Genomic DNA, 18,018 nt, shown 5'->3' with positions numbered 1-18,018 from the left:
TGGATTTAATTTGAAATTCCTGGATAGCACTTTTCCCAAGAAATTCCTGAAAATTTTAAGTTAAAGAGAATTTGTGCATTCTGTGTATGTATCTGACCTGTGATTTCTTGTTACATTCTCAAATTTAATACCAATTTATATCATTAGTCAGACACAATACGAAAACTACAAAATGACTAGGAAAATAAATTTAATAATACTACTTGCAATATCAAAAAATTAAGTTAATTTCTTTACAAGAAAACTTATAATAGCCCCCCCCCCCTCTAATCCATGAATTGCACCGTGATTGGCAAGTAGGACAGTCGTTTTTTAGAATCTGCCACTGGAGACTTATAGAAGTGACTACCTATGAGCACGATGATATACGAATTTAAACACAATTTATTCAGCGTCTGCCGGCGGCGGCACGCCTGTGGCGCACCGGCGGCGTAGCGACACTTCGGCGGCGGTCGACCGGACCTCTCGTCGGCAGCGTTCGGTCGATTCGCCGGCGCGGCGTCGGGGACTAGTGTAGACTACCAAAGCGCTATCTAGAACAACGGACAAGAAATAGCCGCATAGAAAAAATCTGCATCAGAACATCTAGCCTGGGATGCCAAATGGACACTTTTAGTGGCTTTTGGACACTTTTTCACTCTGAGGGACACCGGGACACTATTGGGTCAAAAAGGGCAGCTTTTTGAAAAAATGGACACTTTTTGGACATTTTTCCAAATCAAAACCAAATGTCTTTATTTTCTTCTGTTTTCGACTGCTTTTAATTTGTACTTTACTTTTAAGCTTTGGTAACGGCTTGGGATTTTTCTTATATGTTTTTGCGCCCTGCGCGAACACCATTTATCAACCGAACAGGAATAGGACCTAAAGTCTTAACCAATTTCGTATGCTAGAACTATCGAATCCATCTTTTTCTTCTATCTTACGGTTGACGTTTGTCATCAAGTCAGTCAACTTCAAGGACCCACCTACTGCTGGTGGCAAAGTCACCAAGGCCGCTGAGAAGGCTGGAAAGAAGAAGTGAATGGCCAGTCCCTGCTGGCACGCTCCGTGTAAATCCCTGTGGCGTGTAGCCGTGTGCATATAGCTATTGTTACGCTGCTGTCATAGAAAGAAAGAAGTTTCGCAAAAATGCTGGGTCGCGGCTCAATTTTATTTCTAGCCGCTAGCGACTGTTTCTGGCAAAGTCACAAAGGCCGCTGAGAAGGCTGGAAAGAAGAAGTGAATGGCCATTCCCTGCTGGCACGTTCCGTGTACATCCCTGTGGCGTGTAGCCGTGTGCATATAGCTATTGTTACACTGCTGTCACAGAAAGAAAGAAGTTTCGCAAAAAAGCTGGGTTGCGGTTCAATTTTATTTATAGCCGCTAGCGAATGTTTCTGTTTTATATTCTATACTTTCAGCTGTGATTTTTTTGTCAAACGCTGGTTGCTAGTTTCTATCGCGTAGAACTGAAGCGAATATATTTCAGTCGGCCGTGTGTTCTCACTTTTTTAGTTCTCGAAAACGTAATTTTTGCTCAGGGCTACTTCTAAATGTTCTAAAAACGGCAAGATAGAGGAGTTGTTAAACGATTTTAACCAATTGACCAACCAGTTGACTGAGTGGTTAAGGAGATTGACGTCTTTTGTTTAACTTTAAAACCATGCAGGTCAAAATACACATTTCATTGCTACAGCCGTTCGGACCCTGTCGCACCCAAAGATCCTTAATACCTACCGAAGATGAATAACTCGCATCTTTTTCACATAACTTAAGAAAATGCAGAAGTGAAAATGAGTTTCTATGATTGGTTCTTTACTTTTCGACTAAGATAGGTAGCGGTATCAATAATCTATATGAAATTTCGCTCTGCTGACATTCTCATGACGATTTTTTTATGCCATCTCTTCAAATTGAACTAGCACTAAACTTAATTTATTGGTAAAGTTAATGTCAAAGCTGGAAATACCTGCAGAATTCATACAGGTAACAGACCGTGAGGTAGCAGAACAAAGAAGGACGAATTTCACAAGTTTTTCCGCACTTTTTTCACAGGTTTTGAAAATTCACAATGGCAACCCTATATATTGGCTAATTTTCTAGATGAACACTAAAAGTGTCCATTATTGGCTGATTTGGACACTTTTGTCCCTAAAAGTTTTGGCAACTCTGCATCTAGCCATAGCCTAATAATCTGAAATTGTATGTCAATATTTACCAAATCATATTATTGAGTTAGGAATAAAGTGAATACACCATTCAATGTCTTTTTTATGCTGATTACAAATAGGCTATAATAATCATTTCTATCGGAAATGAATTTACCCCCCCTATACATGCAATAGTATATTGCCGGGGGTACAGTTTAAACTCACCTCCCATTTACATCAGTAAATGAAATGTGATATACCCTGAATTGGCATATATAGGGCAGGCTAAAATTCATATTCAATAGAAATGATTGTTATAATTGTAATCAGCATAAAAAAAAGGTGGTAAATTTCTACCAAATCATATTATTGAGTTAGGAATAAAGGGAATACACCATTGAACGCCTTTTTTATGCTGATTACGAATATAATAATCATTTCTATCAAAAATGAATTTCAGCCCCCCCCCTATATATGCCAATTCAGGCTTAGGTTAGGGTAAAAGACCTCTTTTTGGGAAAGACCAGTTTTCTTTGGCATTCTGGAAAAATAGCAATGGGTTTTTGGACCACCCCTTTTTACTACAACATGAAGCAGTGTGAGGGCAGTAACAAGAACCTGCCTTCTTGGTCAAGTTTTCACCAATGATTTGTCAGCATAAGTTGAAAATGTGGTCTCTGTTTTGAAAAGCAATTGAAAAGAAAAATTATATTTAAATATTTGTGATTTATAGAATAAATATCAAGCAACAAAAGTCACATTTCTAGAATCAGAAGAAAATCAGCTTTCTGTTAATACATGAATAAAACTGAAACACTAAAAGGATATATAGCCTACATCAAAATAGGATAATTGGTATTTCCAAAAAGAGGTCTTTGTAGGTAAGTCAATAAACTAATAGTTTCAAGTGGTTGATCTTAAATAATCTGAATAATAACCATATTGATGCATAGCTTAGATTTTTAGCTATTCATTAATATACCTAATCTTTCTCAATTCATCTTTGGTAACAAGATGTGAGGGTGTTAATTTTACATAATTTTGCTGAATCGAGTACTTTCTTTTTCCCTATATACCCTGAATTGGCATATATAGGGGGGGGCTGAAATTCATTTCCGATATAAATGATTACTATCATAATCAGCATAAAAAAAAGGCATCAAGTGGTATATTCACTTTATTCCTAACTCAATAATATGATTTGGTAGAATTTTACCAAAAAGGCATTGAATGGTGTATTCACTTTATTCCTAACTCAAAAATATGATTTGGTAAATATTGACCGATGGGTAAGGTTTATATTAACAGACTATTCATGTAGCTAAGAAACAAACTTAGCCTACCTCTATAGCCTAAACTCCTGTATTAAATTTACTCTTTTATATAGGCTACTGCAATGGAAACCAGTCACAAAAAACCATTTTTGATGGGTTAATTCAACACACTGCTATAGATTAATGCAAGGCATAGCATGGTTTTCATTGCATATATGATATTTAAACTGTTGTTTTTGGGGGTGTAGGGGGGGGGGAGTTACCTAGGTTAGGTTACATAATAATATATGCTATGCTTTACCCCCCACCCCATCTAATGTGCAAATATATAGCCCAAATTTGTTTATGAACAATTATATATTACTACTACCACTACTGACAACTCACCACAGGACCAAGCCACCTGATGCCATCACAGCTATGCATGCTCCTCCTCCATCCCAATCTATTCAATGCCTCCATTTTTACACCAGTCCAGAAAGTTCTCATTTCCTTTAAATCTTTCTTTATGACATCCTCCCACTCCAGATGAGGACAACCTGCTTTCCATTTAGCCCTAGACAGTTGGCTGAAAAGAAAAATCTTTGGCAATTGGTCATCCTTTATCTCCACAATGTGCCCTAGCCACCTCAACCTTTCTTTATTATAGCCCTAGTGAGAGATGGTGAACCACATTTTTTGTATAGCCTAGCCTATTGTTCAAGATACAGTCAGTCAGCCAGGTACCCAGAACAATCCTTAAGCAATTTCTCTGGAAAACATCTAGCTAATCTTCATCTGTTTTTCTGAGCCTCCATGCTTCAGAGCCATATTTGAGCACTGTCATCACTGTAGCTTCTAATATTCTAATCTTGGTTTGCAGACTTATCTTCCTATTCTTCCAAACTTTTTTTAACTGTGAAAAAAAACACCCTGAGCCTTGGCTATTCTACTTTTAAAATATTTTCACTGCTCCCACCATCTTTACTAGTAATACTACCAAGTTAAGTGAAGCTGCTCACCTGATCAATATTTTCGTTACCCAATGTCACCTTTTCATCTTTACTTATTCCTAGCCTTAGGGACTTGGTCTTCTTAAAATTGATTTTTAAACCTATTTTAGCACCCTGAACTTGCAAAACCTCTAAAATTTCATTCATTTTTCTCACACTTTCATGGATTCTTAAATCATCAGCATTATCTAGGATCACCAGCATAATCTAGAAAACTAGGATGCTTAAATCATCAGCATAATCCAAGTCCAGAAGATTTTTCCTCCCAATTTAATTCTGTAGTCTCCCATTGCCTTTCCTGTGCTCCTTAAGACAAAGTCCATCAAAATAATCCATATAAAGGGGAATATTACACAACCCTGTTTAACTCCTCATTTAATACAAAACCAGCTGCTAACCTCATTTCCTGCCTTAACTGCAGCAGTGATATTCTCATGTATTTGTCTGGCATACCATACAAGGATATAACCTTTACTAAAACTCTTCTATCAACAGAATTGAATGCTTGCTCATAATCTATAAAACTGAGGACCAAAGGTGTTTGACAACTGAGGCACTTTTCAATTATTAGCCTAAGAGTGAAAATTTGGTCAACACATCCTCTACCTTTTCTAAAACTGCACTGTTTTTCTTTTAAAACTTTGTCTACAGCATCACTAAGTCTAAAAAGTATCATGTTACTAAGTAATTTACTACCTGCAGAGACCAGACTAATTCCTCAATAATTACCACACTCACTTTTATCACCTTTCTTATAAAGTGGCTTAATTAAGGTTTTTCTAAAATTGTTCAGTACTTCCCCTCTTTCAAAAACCATATTCATAATCTTCAGTACCTTATTTCTAACCTCAGAGCCACCATATTTAAGAAACTCATTTACCAACCTGGAGCCTTATTATTTTTTAATCCTTTTAGTACTGTTGCTAATTCTTCCTCACAAAACAATCTTCCTTCACATCCAAGGTATCACAAACTTTTTCACTTTCCTCTATATCTTTTCCTGCAACTCTATCTTGGTTAAGCAAATTCTCAAAATGTTTGGCCCATCTCTCTTTAGTTCTTTCCTTATTGCTAATTGTGGCCCCATTCCTATCTTTAACTGAACCAATTCTGGATTGACTACTCCCTCTGAATTTATTAACTTGTCAGTACAATATTTTACAATTATGTTATCTTGCTGCATCTTCCACATCCTTGGCAATTTTATCCATCATGCCACTTCAAACCTCCTTAGTTCATATTTTAAGGTTTTCTCCACTTCCTTTGCATTCTTGTGATCTATTGCTCAGATAATTCTTGTACAAGTCCTTTCTCCTTTCTATCATAGGCAGGGCAACAGCACTGCCTAAGTAAAGAACAATGTTGGCACAATGTATTTTTTTTTTTTTTTTCTATACCCAGGAACTTTGTATTGAAGGAGTTGTTGTAGAAACTTCAAAAATAATTCATTTGATTGGAAATTGGAGTGGCTAGTGCCCTTTTTAATACTGGAGTCAAAAGTGTTTGGAGGGCAACTAGCCTCTCCCCCCCCCCATGCTCATCATTCCTCCAAACACATCCAATCAAAATTTTGAGATAGCAATTTTGTTCAGCATAGTTGATTTCCAGATAGAAAATAAGTTTTTGAGGAGGACATTCCCCCACTACCCTTGGGGCAAGGGTTTTAAGTTATGCCCTGAGGGCATATAAGAACGCTCTTGGCGCAGTGTATTATTTATTATTTTTTTCCTTTAGAGCAGGATACTTTGTATTGAAGAAGTTGCCGTAGAAATTTAGAAAAGGGCTCATTCAATTGGAAATTGGAGTGGCTTGTGCCCTTTTCACTAGTCAGAAGTGATTGGAAGGCAACTAACACCCCTTCCATGCCCATCATTTCCCAAAAACACATCCAATCAAAATATAAGGTTGGGGGCATATAACATTTTTATAGAAGGCGTTGTTCTAGAAACTTCAATAAAGGCTCATTTGATTAGAAATTCAAAGGGCTAGTGCCCTTTTCAATAGTCGAAAGTGCTTGGAGGGCAACTAGCCCCCCCCCCCCACACCCATCATCCCCCCAAACAAATCCAATCAAAATTTTGAGATAGCCCTTTTTTTAAGCATAGTTGATTTCCAGATAGAAAATATGTTTTTGAGGAGAACACTCCCCCACAACCCTTGGGGCAAGGGCTTAAGTTATGCCCTGAGGGCATATAAGAACAATGTTGGCACAATATAATATTTTTTTCCTTTAGAGCAGGGCACTTCATATCAAAGAATTTGTTGTAGTAACTTTGAAAAGGGCTCATTCAATTGGAAAGTGGAGTGGCTTGTGCCCTTTTTAATAGTCAAAAGTGATTGGAAGGCAACTAACACCCCTTCCACACCCACCATTTCCTGAAAAACATGCAATCAAAATTTTGAGATGGCCACCTTGTTCAGCATAGTTGATTTCCATATATAAATTATGTTTTTCAGGAGGACACTCCCCCACAGCCTTCAGGGCAAGGGTTGTAAGTTATACCCTTGGGACATATAAGGTTTTTATAGAAGGCATTGTCATTTAAACTTCAAAAAAGGCTCATTTGATTGGAAATTCAAAGGGCTAGTGCCCTTTTTAATTGTCAAAAGTGGTTGGAGGGCAACTAACCCCCTCTCACGCCCACCTTTTCCCCAAACACATCCAATCAGAATTTTGAGATAGCCATTTTGTTCAACGTAGTTTTAAGTTCTAAAAATAAGGTCTTTGAGGATGACAACCCACTCACAGCCCTCAGGGCAAGAGTTCTAAGTTATGCCCTGGGGGCATATAAGGTTTTTATAGAATGTGTTGTCATAGAAACTTCAAAAAGGGCTCATTTGATTATAAATTGAAATGGCTAGTGCCCTTTCTAATAGTTGAAAGTAATTGGAAGGCAACTAACACCCCTTCCACACCCACCATTTCCCCAAACACATCCAATCAAAATTTTGAGAGAGCCATTTTGTTCCATGCAGTTTAAAGTTAAGGAAATTATACCTTTGAGCACAACACACCCCCCACAGTCTTCAGGGCAAGGGTTATAAGTTATGCCCTGGGGGCATATAAGGTCTTTATTGAAATCTTTGTTGTAGAAACTTAAAAAGGGCTCATTCAATTGGAAATTCAAAGGTCCAGTGCCCTTTTTAGCAGTCAAAAGTGATTTGAGGGCAACTAACCCCCCTCTCTTGCCCACCTTTTTCCCAAACACATCTAATCAAAATTTTTAGATAGCCATTTTCTTCAGGGTTGTTGATTTCCAGATAGAAATTATGTTTTGAAGAGGACACTCCCCCACAGCCCTCTAGGCTGTAGTGCCCTTTTAATAGTTGAAAGTGATTGGAGATTAACTAACCCCCCCTCTCATGCCTACCTTTTCCCCAAACACATCCAATCAGAATTTTGAGATAGCCATTTTATTCAACGTAGTTTTAAGTTCTGTAAATTCTGTCTTTGAGGATGACAGCCCCTCCCCAGCCGTCAGGGCAAGGGTTGTAAGTTATGCCCTGGGGGCATATAAGGTTTTTATTGAAAGCGCTGTCTTAGAAACTTCAAAAGGGCTCATTTGATTGGAAATTGAAAGGGCTAGTGTCTTTTTTAATAGTTGAAAGTGACTGTAGAGCAACTAACACCCCTCTCATGCCCACCATTTTCCCAAACACATCCAATCAAAATTTTGAGATAGCCATTTTGTTTAATGTAGTTGAAAGTTCTGGAAATTATGTCTTAGATGATGACAACCACCCTCACAGCCCTTAGGGTAAGGGTTGTAATTTATGCTCTAGAGGCATAAAAGGTGTTTATAGAAAGTGTTATTATAGAAACTCAAAAAGGGCTCATTCAATTAGAAATTGAAAGGCCTAGTGCCCTTTTTAATAGTCAAAAGTGATCAGAAGGCTTGAAATTTTTATAGTAAAGATCAATGTGGGTATAATGTATGATTTTTTGTTGTTGTTGTTGTTGTTTAGACCAGGGCACTTTGTATCAAAAGAGTTGTTGTAGGAACTTCGAAAAGGGCTCATTTGATTGAAAATAGAAAGGGCTGATGCCCTTTTTAATAGTCAAAAGTAATTGGAGGGCAACTAATCTCCTTACCACGCCCACCCTTCCATTTGTCTTTATGTTTAAAAACTAAATGTTGCCTTAAGATTAAATCAAAACGCACTGTGTTAATGCTAATTCCCAATAAGGCATCTCAGCAGTATCCCAAGAACAACTGACGGTATTATGTTCAAACTTTTGGGGCTGCTTCTGCTCTTAAAATTCAACTAAGTCAAAATAGTGTAAGTGTATCCAAGCTATTAAAGAAAGTAAGCAGATTTTTTTGTAAATGGTGTCAAGTTTTCCATTTCAGGTCAACTAGAGGAGGTATGAAACGAAATTAAACACTACTATTTGTGTCCAGATTTTAAAAAGGGTGTATGTTGTTAAAAATTGCTGAAAATTTTTCTCCAGCGTACAAATAGTAGGCCAAACTATAAAGTCTTAAAGAAACAAAAAGATTCAAAGTATTATTTTCTTTTTCCCTGAAAACACTATGTCAATATAAAATGAACAGATATTAATTAAAAAACTTTTTCCTCAAAATAATTTTTTCAAAGAAAAGTAAAGAACTCCATTAAACAAAAATTGAGCAAAAATAAAATATAATAATCTACCAAGCATGAAACTACCACAAATTAGCATCAACAACTTAATGAAACCGGAAACGAACAGAAATTACAATAAATAGCCTAGTCAAACTCACGAGCAGAAATTAGACATAAGTTGGGCTCAAAACCCCTATGCCTTCCCAAGGGCAGAACATAATTTACACTTTACTGAAAAAAATACAAATGAATGTGCAATGTCAGTTTAATATACATATACTTATATTTAGTTATCAAAATGTTAATATTATTTGATTTATTAAAGTTATAAAAGTAAGAATATTTATATGTTTTTCAGTAAAGTGCAAATTATGTTCTGGCCTTAGGAAGGCATAGGGGTTTTGAGCCCAACTTATGTTAATTTCTGCTCGTTTTGAGTTTGACATGGTTATTTTATTGTAATATCTGTTCGTTTTGGGGTTCATTAATTTATCAATGCTGATTTGCGGTAGTTCACGCTTGGTAGATTATTATATTTTATTTTTGCTCATTTTTTGTTTAATGGAGTTCTTTACTTTTCTTTGAAAAACTTATTTTGTGGAAAAAGTTTTTTTAATTAATAAACATAAGCTTTTTCACTAATATTCTTAGCTGCAGTTCTAGCTTTCTTCCCTAAGACACCTTCAGCAACTTCACAAATTATTTTTTTAAAATAATACCAACCATCTTCCACATTATCAAATTTCAAACTCTCGAGTTTAATATTCAACTGTTCCTGGAAAGTTTCTCTTAAATTCTCATCCTGGAGTCTTCCAACATCATAACTTCCTGGGAGGTAGTTACCCGTCCTATATTTCAGCTTTAAATTAACCCTTGATACTACTAGATGGTCATCTTTACTTTTAACATCAGTAATGGCACTCTTATATATCCTAGTATCTTGTATTGATCCTGCCAGTCTTTGGTTTACTATAACATAATCAATAAGGTTTGCTGTCTTACCATCATGTGAATACCATGTTAACTTATGAGCCATTTTAGGACCAAACACTGTATTGGTTATAACTAGATTTTTATACCTACAAAATTGTAGAAGTCTGTATCCATTACTGTTTTATTTTCCTATACCAAATTTACCTATACTATCTATCCCTATTTCTACCGACCTGGGCGTTAAAATCTCCTAGTAAGAACATCATATTTCTACCTGGGACCCTGTCTATTTGCTCCTGTAACTGTAAGTAAAATTCATCTGAGTCACTAGTATCTTTGTCAGTCAGTTCTACAGGGATATATACTACTATAACTGATACCCCTAACTTTTTTCATCCTATTTTATTTTATTTGATTAGCATTAACCAGACTAGCAGTGTATAAAAGAGTACGTTTAATACAGGAGTCACTGCAATTCTGACTATAGGGGTGCGCCTAAGTTTATTTCTTAGCTACCTGAATAGTCCATTAAAGTAAAATTCAAGTGTAGCAACTTTTTGCTATCTTGGAAAGAGGTTAGGTTTGGAAAACATAACTTTCAGGGATGAATCTACAGGCTAAACTATGCCCTGGGAAGGTATTTTAAAGTAGGCCTACGTACTTCCATTTCTGCCCCCTCTAGAGGGCATTGACCTTTGATGACCTTTGAAAATCTTTGTGCTATAAAAGTGAAAATATGCCTTTTAGGGTAAATGTCTACTTAGCTATTTTTGGCTATCTTGGAAAGGGGTTAGGTTAGGCAAATGAAACTTTCAGAGATGGGTCTACAGGCTAAAGTAGCCTATGTCCTGGGAAGGTATTTTGAAGTACCTACCTCCACTCCTCCCCCCTCTAGAGGGTCCTAACTAGACCCCGGCGCCACGCCGGCGGATCGACCGAACGCCGCCGACGAGAGGCCCGGTTGAATGCCGCCGAAGTGTCATAACGCCGCTGGTGTGCCGCAGGCACGCCGCTGGTGTGCCGCAGGCACGCCGCCGCCGGAAGAGGCGGCGGTGTTCGGTCGACTTTATATTATTTTTGCGGCAATTCTTTATTGCGTCAACCGCAAAGTCGGAGCTATTCCTTCTCGTGTGGTTTAGTATTTCGATTTTCCTGATTAGAAATAAAGCAGGGCTTGCACTATTCCCGAATTTTCGGGTATTTCCCCAAAAATCTGAGCGTCATTCTGAAAAAAAATTAGTTCTCCGAATCCCCAAAATCACACAATCACAGTGCCACCCCTAGCGATTTACCACAAGTGGCTTTCCCTACCAAATAGTATTTCGCGTAGTATGGTTCTCGACCGTTCTATTGTTCATTAATTTTTTTCTCTTTTTTTACTTTGCATAAAAACCAGACAGATGCAATATGCGATTTCAAATATTGCAATATACACAGTTCTTGATATATTGACAAAAAAAAGTATCGTCTTTATGAAATTAGTCTAAATCACTTCGAATGCAGTTCCCCAATCGCTATTTCTTACATCATTCGTAGTCAATAGATTTATTTTCAAGTTGAATAGAATTATAGAACCCAATCACTACTACACCGCTTCAGCCTTTTGTTGGATTTCGAAATTGACAGCCGACAGATTGTTTCTATAGCTGAATTGTAAGTTTGCAGATTTTTTTTTTTTATTGCTGTTTTTAGATAATATTTTCTTAATTTTTAATACTCAATTATTGAACTCCTGATAGAAAATACAATCTTCTTTCTGGAACATTTTTACCCCCCCCCCCCTAAAAAAACAACATTCGATTGAGACAAAATTTAGCTATAGACTAAGCGATGTACAAGGTTGGGGAATTAAATATTGAACCGGAAGTTACCCCCAAACTATGATCCATAAATAAATTTTAAATTATTGCCTATAGGGGGGGATAGGGGGCTATCATTTTTAAATGATAATGCCTCATTTTTATATTGAAAGCAGGGGTGCCAAAAAGAAAATTATCTTTTTCATTTTGGAGACAGAAGAAAATGATATCAAATTCCCTGAGGAACCATTGAAATATTTTGATAGACCCAGGGCCCCCCATTAGGACTTGTTCATTGTCTTGGGTATTTTGTGATTTCTCATAGGCTACTGGCCTTATTTGGCTTTTGTGTGTGCTCTCTTTTAATTAGATTCTTTGGATCTTATAGAATGCCATGGCGAATCTATCACTCAGTTTTCCAATAATTTGAGTTATATCTGAATAATTTTGACATTTTTGTTGCTGTCTTTGTACCCCTTTACTCATACCCTCAACTTTTTTTCAAGGAACACTAAGCTGTTTAACGTTATTTTGCGTGTTTGTTTGAACCATATAGTGACCTAGTTAGTAGAAAGGGGGGTCCGACTCCGAACAGGACATAATTTATGCATGTTTTTATGGTTTTCTCACTGAGAATGAAAAAATAGAATTTTTCTCACTTGAAAAAACATGAATTTTCTCAGTTTTATGGATGTTTTCTTGGACGGTTATATGTGTTGGTCAATTTATTTGATGTTTCTCATGGATGTCAACAGCAATTTATGTCTGTTTTATGGTTTTTGTCAGTGAGAATGAAAAAACAGGAATTTTCTCACATTTATGGATGTTAACAGCAATTTATGTCTGTTTTATGGTTTTTGTCAGTGAGAATGAAAAAACAGGAACTTTCTCACATTTATCGATGTCAACAGCAATTTATGTCTGTTTTATGGTTTTTGTCAGTGAGAATGAAAAAACAGGAACTTTCTCACTTTGATGGATGTTTTCTTGGACGATTATGGGTGTTGGTCAATTTATTTGATGTTTTTTATGGATGTCAACAACAATTTATGTCTGTTTTATGGTTTTTGTCAGTGAGAATGAAAAAACAGGAACTTTCTAACTTTGATTGATGGTTTATGGTTCGGTGGCAGTGAGAATGGAAAATCGGGGATTCTCTCACTTCGATGGATGTTTAATGGTCAATTTATTAGTTGTTATTTTTGCAGGTATAATGGCATTGGGGTTATATACATAATCGTTGGGGAAATTAATGATTTACAACTGGGGAATTTAGAAACAAACATGGATTCTTTGATCTTTAGTCTAACCTAACCTGAGGGAAAGATGGACTTACTTGCTGAGTTACTTCATTGTGTCCCGAGAGGGGGAGTAATAAAAAGTAGTTTTTATTTGTTACTTAGTCTAGCCTAATCTGAGAACTTGTTTTATAGACTCGGCGTGGAATTATTGATTCACGACAGGAGGATTAAGAAACATTATGGCTTCTTTAATCTTATGTCTGAGGAAGAAACGTTCTTTAGGTCAGAGATAAAAATTCATATTCTATTTTTAAATAGGGCTTCATTGATCTTTAGTGTAAGGAATTAGAAATGACATCACTTGTTATCTTGGAATTATGTGGGAGTCTAAAGAGATAGAAATTCTATTTTTAAATACGGCTTGACTGAGCTTTAAGTCGGAGAGATAAATTGATATTCTAACGAAACCTTAATAGTGTAGCTAGGAACATTTATGAGATGAAGAGATTAACGTAGGAAAGGGTTCCCTAGAAATTTGAAATGTGAAAGCACAGAGATGCCAAAAACAAAAGGAACACGCTGAGATCACGTTTAGGGATTATTTGGGTGAAACGGTTTTAGACATTTTAGGGAATTATTTCGGCGAAAGAGTTAGAGACATTTTAAAAGATGATTTTAGAAAAGGTTTTAGAAGAAGTTTTGAGTGTGGTCGTTATAGTAAGAAAGTTCTATTTGAACAGTGTCGTGAGGTCCTCTACCCCAACCCCAAAGGGCCCCGATTGCCCTACCCCGATCCAAAGGGCTCCGATCCCCATACCCCAATCCCGAAGGAACCCCCGGTCCCCAAAGGTTCCCCGGACCCCGTCTTTCGTTGATGTATTTTGTCTGAAACCTATGATTTGGGGTGTATGGGTTGCTATTTTTTACTTTTCTGAGTTGGATTTCTTAGTCTTTCATAGGTATGTGTTGTCTGAAACCTATGATTTGGGATGGGTGGTTTGCTATTTTTGACCTTTCTGAGCTGGATTTCTTAGCCTTTCATAGGTGTGTGTTGTCCGAAAATTATGATTTGGGATGTGTAGTTTGCTATTTGGACTCTTCAGAGCTAGAATTCTTAGTCTCTCATAGGTGTATGTTGTCTGAAACTTCTTGTTTGGTATGAGTAGTTTGCTATTTCAGACTTTTATGAACTAGGCTTTCCTAGTATATCGTAGGTGAATGTTGTCAGAAAATTATGATTTTGGATATGTAAATTACTATTTCAGGCTTTTCTGAGCTAGATTTCTTAGTCCCTCATAGGTGTTTTGTGTCTCAAACCTATAGTTTGGGATGAGCAGTTTGCTATTTTTGACTTTTCTGAGCTAGGTTTCTTAGCCTTTCATAGGTGTGTGTTGTTAGAAACTTATGATTTGGGATATGTAAATTACTATTTTTGATTTTTCTGAGTTAGATTTCTTAGCCTTTCATAGGTGTTTGTAGTCTAAACCTATAGTTTGGGATGAGTAGTTTGCTTTTGGACTTTTCAGAGCTTGATTTCTTAGCCTCTCGTAGGTGTGTGTTGACTGAAACTTATGATTTGTGATAAGTAAATTACTATTTAGGGCTTTTATAAGCTAGATTTCATAGTATTTCGTTGGTGTGTGTTGTCTGAAACCTATGATTTGGGATTTCTAGTTTTCTTTTTGGACTTTTAAGAGCTAGGATTCATAGTCCCTCATAGGTGTTTGTTGTCTGAAACCTATAGTTTGGGATGAGTAGTTTGTTATTTCAGGCTTTTCTGAGCTAAGGTTTCTTAGTATTTCGTAGGTGTGTTGTCTGAAACTTATGACTTGAGGTGTCTAATTTGCTATTTCAGGCCTTTCTGAGCTAAGGTTTCATAGTATTTCGTAGGTGAATGTTGTCTGAAACTTATGATTTGGGATATGTAAATTACTATTTGGGCTTTTCTAAGTTAGATTTCTTAGTCTTTCGTTGGTGTGTGTTGACTGAAACCTATGATTTGGTATATAAGGTTCTTAGTCTGTCGGTGGTGTGTGTTGTCTGAAACCTATGATTTGGGATTTGTAGTTTGCTTTTTGGACTTTTCAGAGCTAGGATTCATAGTCCCTCATAGGTGTTTGTTGTCTGAAACCTATAGTTTGGGATGAGTAGTTTGCTATTTCAGGCTTTTCTGAGCTAAGGTTTCTTAGCATTTCGTAGGTGTGTGTTGTCTGAAACCTATGATTTGAGGTGTGTAATTTGCTATTTCAGGCTTTTCTGAGCTAAGGTTTCATAGTATATCGTAGGTGAATGTTGTCTGAAACTTATGATTTGGGATATGTAAATTACTATTTCGGGCTTTTCTAAGCTAGATTTCTTAGTCTTTCGTTGATGTGTGTTGTCTGAAACCAATGATTTGGGATGGGTGGGTTGCTATTTTTGACTTTTCTGAGCTGGATTTCTTAGCCTTTCCTAGGTATGTGTTGTCAGAAACCTATGATTTGGGAATGGTTAATTTGCTATTTTTGACTTTTCTGAGCTAGGTTTCTTAGCCTTTCATAGGTGTGTGCTGTCAGAAAATCATGATTTGGGATTTGTAGTTTGCTTTTTAGACTTTTCAGAGCTAGGATTCTTAGTCCCTCATAGGTGTTTGTTGGCTGAAACTTCTAGTTTGGGAATCAGTAGTTGGCTATTTCAGGCTTTTCTGAGCTAAGGTTTCTTAGTATTTCATAGGTGTGTGTTGTCTGAAACTTATGATTTGAGGTATGCAATTTGCTAATTCCGACTTTTCATAACCAGATTTCTTAGTCTTTCGTAGGTGTGTGGTGTCTGAAACCTATGATTTGGGTGTGTTGGTTGCTATTTTTTGACTTTTCTGAGCTTGATTTCTTACCTTTTCGTAGGTGTGTGTTGACTGAAACCTATGATTTGGGAATGAGTGGTTTGCTATTTTTGACTTTTCTGAGCTAGATTTCTTAACATTTCATAGGTGTGTGCTTTCAGAAAATTATGATTTGGGAGGTGTAGTTTGCTTTTTGGACTTTTCAGAGCTAGGATTCTTAGTCCCTCATAGGTGTTTGTCGCCTGATACCTCTAGTTTGGGAATGAGTAGTTGGCTATTTCATGCTTTTCTGAGCTAAGGTTTCTAAGTATTTCGTAGGTGAAGCTTCCACGTCAGTTTTAAGTTCACCAAGACATAAAAAATTTAAACTTCAGTTCTAAGTTTTTCCATAGAAGATAAGAAAAGTTATAATACGATTTTGATTATTTTCCATGATGATAGAAAGTTTTACTTTAATTCTAAATTTTCTTAAATTCAGTTCCGACTTTGCTCAAAGAGATGAAAAAATTTAAAGTTAGGCTCCGAATGTTTTCCACTTCAGTTTTAAGGTCACGAAGACATGAGAAATTTAAAGTTAACTTCTAAATTTTTCCACAGAAGGTAGGAAAAGTTATACTATGATTATGATTATTTTTCATGAAGATAAAAAATTTCACTTTAATTCTAAATTTTCTTAAATCTTAAAATTACATGAAATATGCTTACGGCTCTACCAATCGTACTCTGTGCTTGTTCTTAGACACGACGCGGCTTTTCCACTGATACTCTATGGCAGGTTATCGACACTACCGAGTTTATTGCATGCATTAAATCAGTATTTTTTACGCAGTGGAAGGATCAACACACAATTCATATCTGTAAAAATTGAAGATGAATTATTCGACGAAAGTATGTGCACATGAAAAAATCATCGTCGTGTTGAATGCTGACAAGGAGAAATACCTGAACTATGAAACGAGTGCAAGTGGAGATCTTATTGGGGATGTATGCATACGTTTTCATGACAGTGAGGAGTTAAATTCCTTTGGTATACCCAAGAATTTCCATCATGCAAGTGGTGGATATGCGAGAGTAACATTACCAGAGAAATTAGTAGTCAAAGAGAATGCCAACTTAAAAATAATAGTTGATGAAGAGGGACAACTTCTAGCTAATGTTTCTGGTAGCATGTTAGCCGTTGATAGATCTTATCGCAATCTTTCCGGTGTTAGCATTCGAATGAAAGCAAAAGGAAAAAGAAGACATGCATACAGCTGCATCAACATCATAAATCATATCATGTCAATGTGCCAAAACTGTTATCTATGTAAAAATAATGTGATAATAGACAGTGAAATCGCAGGCAGAATAAAAAGGACATTAGCAGACAATATCATCAATAAATATAAAGATGAATTGACGGAAAGTGAAGCGCAAGTGTACTAATAATGTATAATAATGTATTTAACATATTTTTATATTAATATTCTACATGTCGTTATTTCATTAAAAATATCTTATGCATTATTTTGTTAAGTGTTCATTATTTTTAGGGTATGCTAGAACGTCAAACGTTCAGAATATCTATTAAAAAGGTCAGAGATGTAAGAAAAATAATTTTAGAGATAATGATACTACTAGCAGGCTCAATTTTTCATAGAAGATAGAAAAGTTTCAAGTTCTCTTCTGAATTTTACCAAAGAACACAATTCAATTCCAATTTCACCAGAGAAAATAAAAATCTTCCACTTCAGTTTTAAGTTCAGCAAGACATAAAAAATTTAAACTTCACTTTTAGATTTCTACACAAAAGATATGAATAGTTATTCTATGGTTGAGATTATTTTCCATGATGATGAAAAGAATTACTTCAATTCTAAATTATCTTAAATTCAATTCCGAATTTTCTCAAGGAGTTAAATTTAAATTTCTATTAAAAATATTTTCCCGAACCCAGAAAAGTCCCAAGACTTTTTATAGTCTTTGACTTATTTATCAAAGGATGTCTACGTCCAGGTGCATGTTTTTGAGCAGGCATGGGTTGACCTTCAGAAGTTTGACAAGGTGGAAGAGCTGGGGCTTTCGTCTCCTCGTCTGGGTTTTCAACGTCTACCCGCCTTTTCTTTTCTGGATCATATTTGTATTTCGGTTTAAGATCGTCTGGTAAGTATACATTTTTGCTCTTAAATATTGAAGTAAATTTTTTTATTATATTTTTGAAAAAGTTTGCTTTATCCGTCTCTTTTTCTGGGCCACTATT

At 36.2% G+C, this 18,018-nt stretch overlaps 1 protein-coding gene across 7 annotated transcripts in view; it reads left to right on the top strand.

The window, feature by feature from the left end:
* The first annotated feature begins 2,017 nt into the window (after positions 1-2,017).
* Positions 2,018-18,018, top strand: part of Syx16 (syntaxin 16) — a 72,584-nt gene continuing 56,583 nt past the window's right edge. Inside the window, exon 1 of one of the 7 annotated variants that reach the window (XM_089098207.1) lies at positions 2,018-2,037. The gene's annotated coding sequence lies outside the window, so the exon portion shown is untranslated. Of the gene's footprint in view, positions 2,038-2,067; positions 2,185-3,315; positions 3,422-10,539; positions 10,556-18,018 lie in introns of those variants that run through there. The other 6 variants (XM_089098204.1, XM_089098203.1, XM_089098209.1 and 3 more) reach the window with 6 other exon arrangements.

Source organism: Artemia sp. Qi Xiang Cuo, chromosome 12 (assembly GCF_049724085.1).
Source record: "Artemia sp. Qi Xiang Cuo chromosome 12, ASM4972408v1, whole genome shotgun sequence".
NCBI classification, from domain to species: domain Eukaryota; kingdom Metazoa; phylum Arthropoda; class Branchiopoda; order Anostraca; family Artemiidae; genus Artemia; species Artemia sp. Qi Xiang Cuo.
The sequence above is the reverse complement of the archived record's forward strand: the minus strand, read 5'-3'. Positions and strand labels throughout refer to the sequence as shown.